The sequence below is a fragment of the Silurus meridionalis genome, chromosome 2 (genome assembly GCF_014805685.1).
Source record: "Silurus meridionalis isolate SWU-2019-XX chromosome 2, ASM1480568v1, whole genome shotgun sequence".
Taxonomy (NCBI): domain Eukaryota; kingdom Metazoa; phylum Chordata; class Actinopteri; order Siluriformes; family Siluridae; genus Silurus; species Silurus meridionalis.
Window position 1 is genome coordinate 178858 of NC_060885.1, and position 10819 is coordinate 189676.

The window sequence follows — 10819 nt, forward strand, 5'->3', positions numbered from 1 at the left end:
CTCAGGAGCATGATTAAGAGAGAGCGAGAGAGAGAGAAGAGGGGTGACAGGGAAAGAAGGATATTGATTATTATGTGTCCTTACTGTTGTATGAAAGTTAAGGACACTGCAGTTGGGACTCCAGCAAGATTTGCTATGGCAACAGAACTAAAAGGGAGAACCAGAAGTTAACACAGACATAAGGATCTTTGGGATAAGAGACGACCCACCACACCACCATCAACAAACCTGAGTAAACGTGTGAGAGTAAGGAAACGACAGCATACAAATATCCCAGTTCACCAAACACTCCATATCCATGATCCCTCCAGATCTGCTCCTTTACCTAAGAAACATCTACTGATAAAAGACTACTACTAAAAAAATAAACCATTAAATAAATATGTGTTCAGCCTCGACTTGAACACTGAGACTGTGTCTGAGTCCCGAACACTGATTGGAAGGTTGTTCCATAACTGAGGGGGTTTATAAGAGAAACATCTGCCCCCTGCTGGAGTCTTCCTTATTTGAGGTACCAACAAAAAGCCTTCACCTTTTGATCTAAGTAGGCGTAGAGGATCAGATTGGTACAGAAGTTCACTTAGATACTGCGGCATGAGAGCTTTAAGTGCTTTATACGTCAGTAGTAGTATTTTATAATCAATGTGAGATGTAATTTGGTTAGGGTTAAGGTATGGATTTGCTGAAATGTACAGCTGTGTATCATCAGCATAGCAATGGAAGCGAATACCATGCTTATGTATAATTTCACCCAGAGGCAGCAGATATAAAGAGAAAAGCAGTGGGCCTAAGACAGATCCTTGCAGAAAACACCAAACTTTACCTCAAAAAGTGTGGAGAACTCACCATTTACATCAACAAACTAATAGCGATCAGTCAAATAACACCTGAGCCAGGAGAGAGCTGTTCCCTTTATTCCAATAATGTTCTCAAGTCTAGCAAGCAGTATAGTACGGTCAATTGGGTAAATGGCTGCACTAGGGTCAAGCAAAACAAGTAATGAGACAAATCCCTGATCAGAGGCCAATAACAGGTAATTTACCACCTTAACTAGCGCCGTCTCTGTGCTACAACCTTTTCTAAAATTTTGGATATAAAGGGGAGGTTTATTATTTGGCCTGTAGTTAGACAGCTGACATGCCTCAAGGTCAGGTTTAAAAAACTTTCTTACTCTTTGTTTGTTGCCCACACAAACTGCAACTTTCCTCTTGGAATAAAAGGTCTTTGCCTCCATTTTGTTTTTAACAGGAACTGCAAATGCCTACAATTTATATATATATATATATACAGTGCCCTCCACAATTATTGGCACCCCTGTTTAAGATGTGGTCGTGGACTTCTAAAAATTCTCCTTTTTTTTAAAACAACATAGAACCCAAATGCAAAAAAAGAGAAAAATCCAACCTTTTATTTAAGTACATTACTTTGGTGGTAAAAAAAAAATCACACATTTAGAAAAAAAAAAAAAACTTGAAATCATGTGTGCCACAATTATTGGCACCCCTGATGTTAATACTTTGTACAACCTCCTTTTGCCAACAAGACAGCACTTAATCTTCTCCTATAACATTTCACAAGATTGGAGAACACAGAGAGAGGATTTTGACCATTCTTCTTTGCACAATCTTTCTAGATCATCCAGTGTCCTGGGTCCTCTCTTATGCACTCTTCTCTTTAGCTCGCCCCACAGGTTTTCGATTGGGTTGAGGTCTGGGGACTGAGATGGCCATGGGAGGACCTTGAGTTTGTGACTGCTGAACCACTTTTGTGTAGATTTTGCCACATGTTTTGGATCATTATCCTGCTGAAAGACCCAATGACGACCCATCTTCAGCTTTCTGGCAGAGGCCATCAGGTTTTTATTTAAAATATCCTGGTACTTCAAAGCGTTCATAATGCCATGCACCCTAACAAGGTTCCCAGGGCCTTTGAAGAGAAACAGGCCCACAGCATCACAGATCCTCCACCATACTTCACGGTGGGCATGAGGTGCTTTTCGGCATACTCATCTTTTGTTTTACGCCAGACCCACTTAGAGTGTTTGTTGCCAAAAAGCTCAATCTTAGTCTCATCTGACCAAAGCACACGATCCCAGTTGAAGTCCCAGTACCGCTTAGCAAACTCCAGGCGTTTACGTTTGTGAGTGTTAGTGAGAAAAGGCTTTTTCCTTGCATGCCTCCCAAACAGCTTGTTGGCATGTAGAGAGCGTCTGATGGTTGTTTTGGAGACTCTGTGACCCCAAGATGCCACTCTTTGATGCAATTCTGTGACGGTGAGCTTGGGAAATTTTTTTACTTCTCTTACCATCCTCCTCACTGTGCGTTGTGGCAAGATAAACTTGGGACCTCTTCCAGCCTTGTTTGTCACTGTTCCAGTTGTTTTAAACTTCTTAATGATTCCTCTGACTGTAGATACCGGCAAGTTAAGGCGGTGGCTATTTTCTTGTAGCCATTGCCTGACTTATGAAGGTCGACACACATCTGCCTTACTTGAATGGTGTGTTCTCTTGTCTTTGCCATGTTCACAAATGGGTAAGAGAATTAGGCCTCTGTGTCACGTCATATTTATACCCCAGGAAACAGGAAATCATGAATTACTAATTAAAAGTCCCTAGATACCCTGACCAACCTTAGCAACTACAGAAAATATATATAAAAAAAACAATTACATTTTCAGAGGAATTGTTAGGGGTGCCAATAATTGTGGGACACATGATTTCAAGGTTTTTTTTTTTCTAAATGTATGATTTTTTTTTTTTAACCACCAAAGTTATGTACTTAAATGAAAGGTTGGATTTTTCTCTTTTTTTGCATTTGGGTTCTATGTTGTTTTAAGAAAAAGGAGAATTTTTAGAAGTCCACGACCACATCTTAAACAGGGGTGCCAATAATTGTGGAGGGCACTGTATATATATATATATATATATATATATATATATATATATATATATATATATATATATTTGATATATTTTACAGCTCAGAACTCTCCCTCCAAGAAAAGTGTGTAGATGATTTTCTATTGACTGCATTTAGTAAAAAAAAATTCCAAAATGACCATTTGAAAAGACTTAATAAATGCTAAGACGACCACTTGATAACTACTGCTATTTTCATAATGATTGAGTAAATGATTTACATTTAGCTTCTGTGAAAACGAAAAGGTAAGCACCACAGGGATGCAGGGAGTATGACCTGTTGACGCAGTGTCTCGTTCCCTCAGGGAACTAGGGTTGCATATGTAACCTAGAGACGTTCTCTTTCAGGAACTCGAGCTGCGTCGAAACGCTTTGGGAACAAGTGTTTAATAGGGGGATATTAAATATCTGCCATACTGACCAGTCCCTGCCTAGTCTGTCTAAGCACCACCAGCATGCAGGACAGAGGAGCCGGGAGTGGCTCTGATGTCGAGGTCGTAGAACCTGAGGTCAAAAAAGGTCAAAGGGTGGACCATCCCGCAGCATTGCATATGTCCTGGAGAGAAACTCCCGCGGACCAGGCCGTAGAGGCCACCATACTTTGGGTGGAATAAGCCTTGAGTCCGAAAGGAGTGGGAAGACCAGAGGACTCATAAGATGAGGAAATGGCATCCACTATCCATCTGCTGAGAGTCTGCTTATTGGCAGGAAAACCTTTCTTATGAGGGCCATAGCAGACAAACAGCTGCTCCGACTTTCTCCACGGACTCGTCCTTTGGAGATATGTATCCAATGCTCGCACTGGACACAGTTGATTTTGCTTCTACTGGTTGGGGGCTAAAAAAGGAGGAGGGCAGAATGCCGGCAGTACGACAGGTCATGAGGGAGCCATAGGCACCTTTGGCACATACCCAGGATTAGGGTTGAGATAGGCACTGGCCATGCCAGGGGTAAACTCCAGGAGAGACGGGGCCACGGAAAGGACCTGTAGGTCCCTGACCCTCTTAAGGGAGGATACTGCCAGAAGAAAGTCATTTTGTACTGACAGGTGTGTGCTTTAGCTCTATCTTGATTCTACTCTCTTCTGGCAAGGTAGGATTCTAACTTTGTATATCTATTTAACTCAGTTGATTCTAGAGTGTTGGTCTGTGCTTGTTAGTTCTGTCAGGTGATTAATCAGGGGTAGTTTCAGTCTCACTTGAAGTGTGAATTCTGGGCAGGGCTTACTTACTTATAAAGAAGGTGCTCCGCTACTGTAGCGGTTGTAGGTAGCCCCCCCTAAGGCCAGTAACGCTTAGTATTAATTTAGAATTTCTTATTTTTACTTACTACAGGTAGTCGTCGACTTACAACCTATGCAACTTACGACCATTCGACTTTACGACCACAATCGCTAGCCTGGCTGTTTCTGAGAAACTGCATGCTGCTCGGTCAGCCAAGCTGTCATCTGTACTTATCTTCCTGGACCTTTCAGCAGCATTTGACACAGTCAATCACAAAACACCTTTGTCAACCCTCAAGAGCCTCGGTATCCGCAGAACAGCATGGGAATGGTTTGCTTCCTACCTGGAAGATCGCTCATACCAGGTAACATGGAGGGGATCCACAGCTTCCCCGTGCAGACTCACCACTGGTGTCCCACAAGGCTCGGTACTTGGTCCCCTCCTTTTCTCTTTTTATACCCACTCCATTGGTGAAGTCATATCCTCACATGGGTTTTCTTATCACTGCTATGCAGATGACACTCAACTAATCTTTTCTTTCCCTCCATCAGATACCACAGCTTCCACTCAGATCTCAGCATGCTTGACAGACATATCTTCATGGATGAGTGCTCACCAACTAAAAATCAACCCCTAGCAAAACAGAACTGCTGGTCATCCCAGGTGATTCATCTCCAGGTCAAGATCTCCAAATAACACTTAATGAGACTCTGCTCTCCCCTTCAGCCACTGCTCGTAACCTTGGGGTAACTATGGACAATGAACTGTCCTTCTTCCCACATGTCGCTAATGTGGCTCGTTCTTGTCGATTTCTTCTCTACAATATCCGAAGGATTCAACCATTTCTTTTCTTTTTATTTACTGTCCACACAGGCTGCCCAGGTGCTTGTTCAGTCTCTTGTCATTTCAAGGCTCGACTACTGCAACTCTCTGCTGGCAGGTCTTAGCCTGAACGCTATTCGCCCACTGCAAATGATCCAAAACACAGCTACACGACTTGTGTTCAATCTGCCCAAGTTCTCCCACACCACCCCACTACTGCGCTCCCTTCACTGGCTTCCAATAGCTGCATGTCTGAGATTCAAAACACTGATGCTTGCCTACAAGGCCAAAAATGGACCAGCGCCATCTTACCTCAGTGACCTCTTCACATCTCGCACTGCACCACGCTGTATGAGATCCTCCAGCACTGCTCGACTGGTACCACCTTCTCTCAGAATGAGAGGTAAGTACACTTCAAGGCTCTTTTCTGTTCTGGCACCAAGGTGGTGGAATGAACTTCCCCTAGATGTCCGTACAGCAGAGTCTCTGACTATCTTTAAGCGATGACTGAAGACCTACCTCTTCCTGAAATACTTAAATTAGCACTTTTCAAGTTTGTAGAATTGAAGAGTTATATTAATATTAATTTTGTAATTTGATGTAGCAGTGTAGATTTTTTCATTACTAGAGACTCAAAGCACTTTTGTACGTTGCTCTGGATTGAGTTTTAGTTGGTGAGCACTTAGTTACATTTACATTTGCAGCATTTAAGAGACCCCACTGCTACACTTTCTTCACTGGCTTCCAGTAGCTGCATGCATCAGATTCAAAACACTGATGCTTGCCTACAAGGCCAAAAAATGGACCAGCGCCATCTTACCTCAGTGACCTCATCACATCTCGCACTGCACCACGCTGTCTGAGATCCCCCAGCACTGCTCGACTGGTACCTCCTTCTCTCAAAATGAGAGGTAAGTACACTTCAAGGCTCTTCTCTGTTCTGGCACCGAGGTGGTGAAATGAACTTCCCCTAGATGTCCGTACAGCAGAGTCCCTGACTATCTTTAAGCGATGACTGAAGACCTACCTCTTCCTGAAATACTTAAATTAGCACTTTTCAAGTTTGTAGAATTGAAGAGTTATATTAATATTAATTTTGTAATTTGATGTACCAGTGTAGTTTTTTTCATTACTAGAGACTCAAAGCACTTTTGTACGTTGCTCTGGATTGAGTCTTAGTTGGTGAGCACTCATTTACATTTACATTTGCAGCATTTAAGAGACCCCACTGCTACACTTTCTTCACTGGCTTCCAGTAGCTGCACGTATCAGATTCAAAACACTGATGCTTGCCTACAAGGCCAAAAAATGGACAAGCGCCATCTTACCTTAGAGACCTCATCACATCTCGCACTGCACCATGCTGTCTGAGATCCTCCAGCACTGCTCGATTGGTACCACCTTCTCTCAGAATGAGAGGTAAGTATACTTCAAGCCTCTTCTTTGTTCTGGCACCAAGGTGTCCATTCCCCACTAGATGTCCATACAGCGGAGTCTCTGACTATCTTCAAGCGATGATTGAAGACCTACCTCTTCCTGAAACACCTAAATTAGCACTTTCCAAGTTTGCTGAGTTATATTTATATTAAGTTTATAATCTGGCATACCAGTGTAGATTTATTCATTGTTAGAGACTCAAAGCACTTTTGTAAGTCACTCTGGATAAGGGCGTCTGCTAAATGGCGCAAATGTAAATGTAAATGTAATGTACCGAAGGACCACCTCGGCCAAAGGCTCAAAGGGGGGCTCAGATAGAGCCACCAACACAACGGCCAAATCCCACACAGGCACTCTGGGTCATATCCTGGGCCTCCAGGTGCCACGTAGGAAACGTGTCACAAGAGGGTGTTTCCCCAGCGACTGCCCCACAGGCAGGGTACAATAAGCATGTAAACCTTCAGGGTAGATGGAGCCAACCCTGTGGCAAACGTGCTCCTTCCTGGCAGATTCTCTCCAGAACTCCCGGGTGCAGCGCGATAGGGGGAGAGGCATAAAGACATAGACTCTGCATGGCGTCCAGCCTGGGTGAGTGAGAGAGAAACAGAGGGGACAGTGCAAAGTCTCCCGTGTCGCAAACAGATCCACCTGGGCTCTGTAATATCTCTGCCTTATCTGGTACATCACTTCGGGTGGAGCCTCCAAAATAGATGGCCCGGGATATAAACTGCTCTCAGCGAGTTTTCCCTGGGACCATAGGAGGATCTGCCGCACCAGCCTGTATAGGATCGGGCGAGATCGGAGACCCCCTGGTGGTTGATATACGAAGCCACCGACGTTTTGTCTGTACGGAAAAACACGTGGTGATCTCTCAGGTCTCAGAGGAAGTGTTTCAGTGCCATCATCTCCAGGCAGTTTATGTGCAATGAACGATGTAGCTCATGTTAGCTCCCCACCCCGTGAGGGATGCATCTGTTGTTAGCATTACGTGATGACTAGGAGCTCCCAGGACAGGGCCCTGAGACAGGAACGTAGGTTCTCTCCATATATCTAAGGCTTGAAGGGCTCACCGACAATAATAATACGGAGGCCATAATAAAGATAATACAGAGTGGATTGCCCACTCGGGAGAACCCTCTGTCTCTGAGCCACCACTGGAGGGGTCTCATATGGAGGAGGCCAAGTGGGATTACATTGGATGCTGCCGCCATGAGGTCCAGCAGCCTCTGGAACTGCTTCAAAGTGAGTGACTGGCCTTCTCTTACTCTCCCGACTGCTGTGAGGATGGCTACGATCCAGGCAGGAGAGAATTAATTGTGCCTGCAACACGGTCAAGTCCCACACTACGCCCAAGGAGGTGGTTCTCTGTACTGGAGAAAGCTCACTCTTTCTTGCGTTTAGTCTTAACCCCAGCTCCTTCATGCAGGCGAGAACGCCATCTCGATGCCGGAGGACCTGAATCTCTGATCGAGCTAATATCAACCAATCATCTATACAGTTTAGAATGCGGATGCCCTGAAGCCATAGCGGGGCTAGAGCTGCATTCATGCACTTTGTGAAGGTGCCAGGTGAGAGTGCTAGGCCGAACGGGAGGACCCGATATTGGTAAGCTTCGCCCCTGAAAGCAAACCTCAGGAACCTCCTGTGAGCAGGAAGGATGGCTATGTGAACATAGGCGTGACAAACCAGTCCTCCGACTTGATCTGAGACATGACCTCTTTGAGGGTGAGCACCCTGAACCTGAGCCTCATGAGTGAGCGCTTCAAGGAGCGTATATCTAGGATCGGCTGCAATCTGCCATTCTTCTTTGGAACAACAAAGTACTGGCTGTAGAAGCCTGACTCTCTGACTAAGGGAGGAACCACCGTTCCTCAGGAGGGTGCACACTTTTTGTTCCAGGACCAGAGCCTGCTTGGGTCCCACCAGGGTGGGACACATCCCATTGAACCAGGGATTAGAGGCCCCGAATTGAATCGAGTAACCCCTCTTTATTGTATGCAGGATACATCTGGCAGGCCTTCCCAAGCTGCCAGGAAATCTCTTAGGGGAAACAGCGTCTCAAGGCTGGTTTCTGACCCTCTCAGAGCGGCTGGAGCAATGCCCTGCAGCAACAACAGACTGTTCACCCGGAAGCTGCGTTTATTGTTGCGGGAGATTTTAATCACTCAAACTTAAAGGCAGTGCTGCCAGACCAGACAACATCCCTGGACGTGTACTCAGGGCATGTGCTGAGCAGCTCGCTGGGGTCTTTACTGACATCTTCAACCTGTCTCTTGACCAAGCAGCTGTTCCCACTTGCTTTAAATGCACCTCCATTGTGCCAGTGCCACAACACTCCAACCCAACGTGCCTGAATGACTACCGCCCGGTAGCACTGACACCCATTGCCATGAAGTTCTTTGAGCGGCTGGTCCTGGCACACCTGAAGGAGTCTCTGCCATCCACATTAGACCCTCACCAGTTTGCCTACTGCAGCAATAGGAGCACAGAAGATGCAGTTTACATGGCACTGCACTCTAGGGTTAGGGTTAGGGTTAGGGTACTCTGTGCTCACACACTTGGACAATAAGAACACTTATGCACGTATTAAATTAAATTAAATTCATTTTTATTTGTATAGCGCTTTTAACAATGAACATTGGTCTCAAAGCAGCTTTACACAGATAATGTGGTGATTAAACGTAAATATGTTCTTTGTAAGTATGTTTGTACCTGATGAGCAACTGTGGCAAGGAAAAACTCCCCGAGATGGCATAAGGAAGAAACCTTGAGAGGAACCAGACTCAAGAGGGAACCCATCCTCATCTGGGTTGCACCAAATGTCCATTTGAAGCAGATATACAATGTTGTGGGGTACAGTGATGACGATCAGAAGCAAACTGCACTCCCGAGTCAGTGCAGCAGACCGCCGACACCAACTACAGTCCAATCCGGACTCCGGCAAGACTCGCTATGGCAGCATAACTAAAAGGGAGAACCAGAAGGTAACACAGACATGAGGGATCTCTGGGATAAGAGACGACCCACCACACCACCGTCAACAAACCCGAGTGAACGTGTGAATGTGAGGGGACGACAGCATACAAATATACCAGTTCACCAAACACTCTATATCCATGCTCCCTCCAGATCTGAGCCTTTACCTAAGAAAAACCTAATGATAAAAGGCTTGACTAAATAAATAAGTTTTCAACCTCGACTTGAACACTGAGACTGTGTCCGAGTCCCGAACACTGGTTGGAAGGCTGTTCCATAACTTTGAGGAACCAACAAATAGCCAGCACCTTTTGATCTAAGTAGGCGTGGAGTATCATACTGGTACAGAAGTTCACTCAGATACTGCGGTGCGAGACCGGTAAGTGCTTTATACGTCAGTAGTAATATTTTATAATCAATGCGAGATTTGATTGGGAGCCAGTTTAGACTGATTAAAACAGAGGTGATGTGGTCATATTTCCTAGATCTAGTGAGGACTCTTGCTGCTGCATTCTGAACTAACTGAAGCTTATTTATGCACTTACTCGAACACCCAGACAGTAAAGCGTTACAGTAGTCTAATCTAGAAGTAACAAAGGCATGAACTAGTTTTTCTGCATCCTGTAACGACATCATATTTCTAATTTTAGCAATATTTCTAAGGTGAAAGAAGGCGATCCTGGTAATATTATTCACGTGAGACTCAAAGGAAAGACTCGGGTCAATAATCACACCAAGGTCTTTGACAGCTGTACATGCTGAAACAGAAACACCATCTAGAGATGCTACGTAATCGGAAAGTTTACTTCTAGCTGCATGTGGTCCTAGTAAAAGTACTTCTGTCTTATCTGAGTTGAGCAGAAGAAAGTTATTAAGCATCCACTGTCTAATGTCCTTTACACACTTCTCAACATTGTTTAGCTGATCTCGTGAAATATACAGCTGTGTGTCATCAGCATAGCAATGGAAGCGAATCCCATGTTTATGAATGATTTCACCAAGAGGCAGCATATATAAAGAGAAAAGCAGTGGGCCTAAGACAGATCCTTGAGGAACACCAAACTTTACCTCATAGAGTGTGGAGAACTCACTATTTACATCAACAAACTGATGTAACTGAGCGATCAGTCAAATAAGACCTGAGACAAGAGAGAGCTGTTCCCTTTATTCCTACAACGTTCTCAAGTCTAGCAAGCAGTATAGTGTGATCAATGGTGTCAAAAGCTGCACTAAGGTCGAGCAAAACAAGTAAGGAGACAAAACCCTGATCAGAGGCCAATAACAGGTAATTTACCACCTTAACTAGCGCCGTCTCTGTGCTATGATGAGGCCGAAATCCTGACTGATACATTTCAAAAATGTTATTCATCAGTAGGTGTGAGCATAACTGCTGTGCTACAACCTTTTCTAAAATTTTGGATATAAAGGAGAGATTAGATATTGG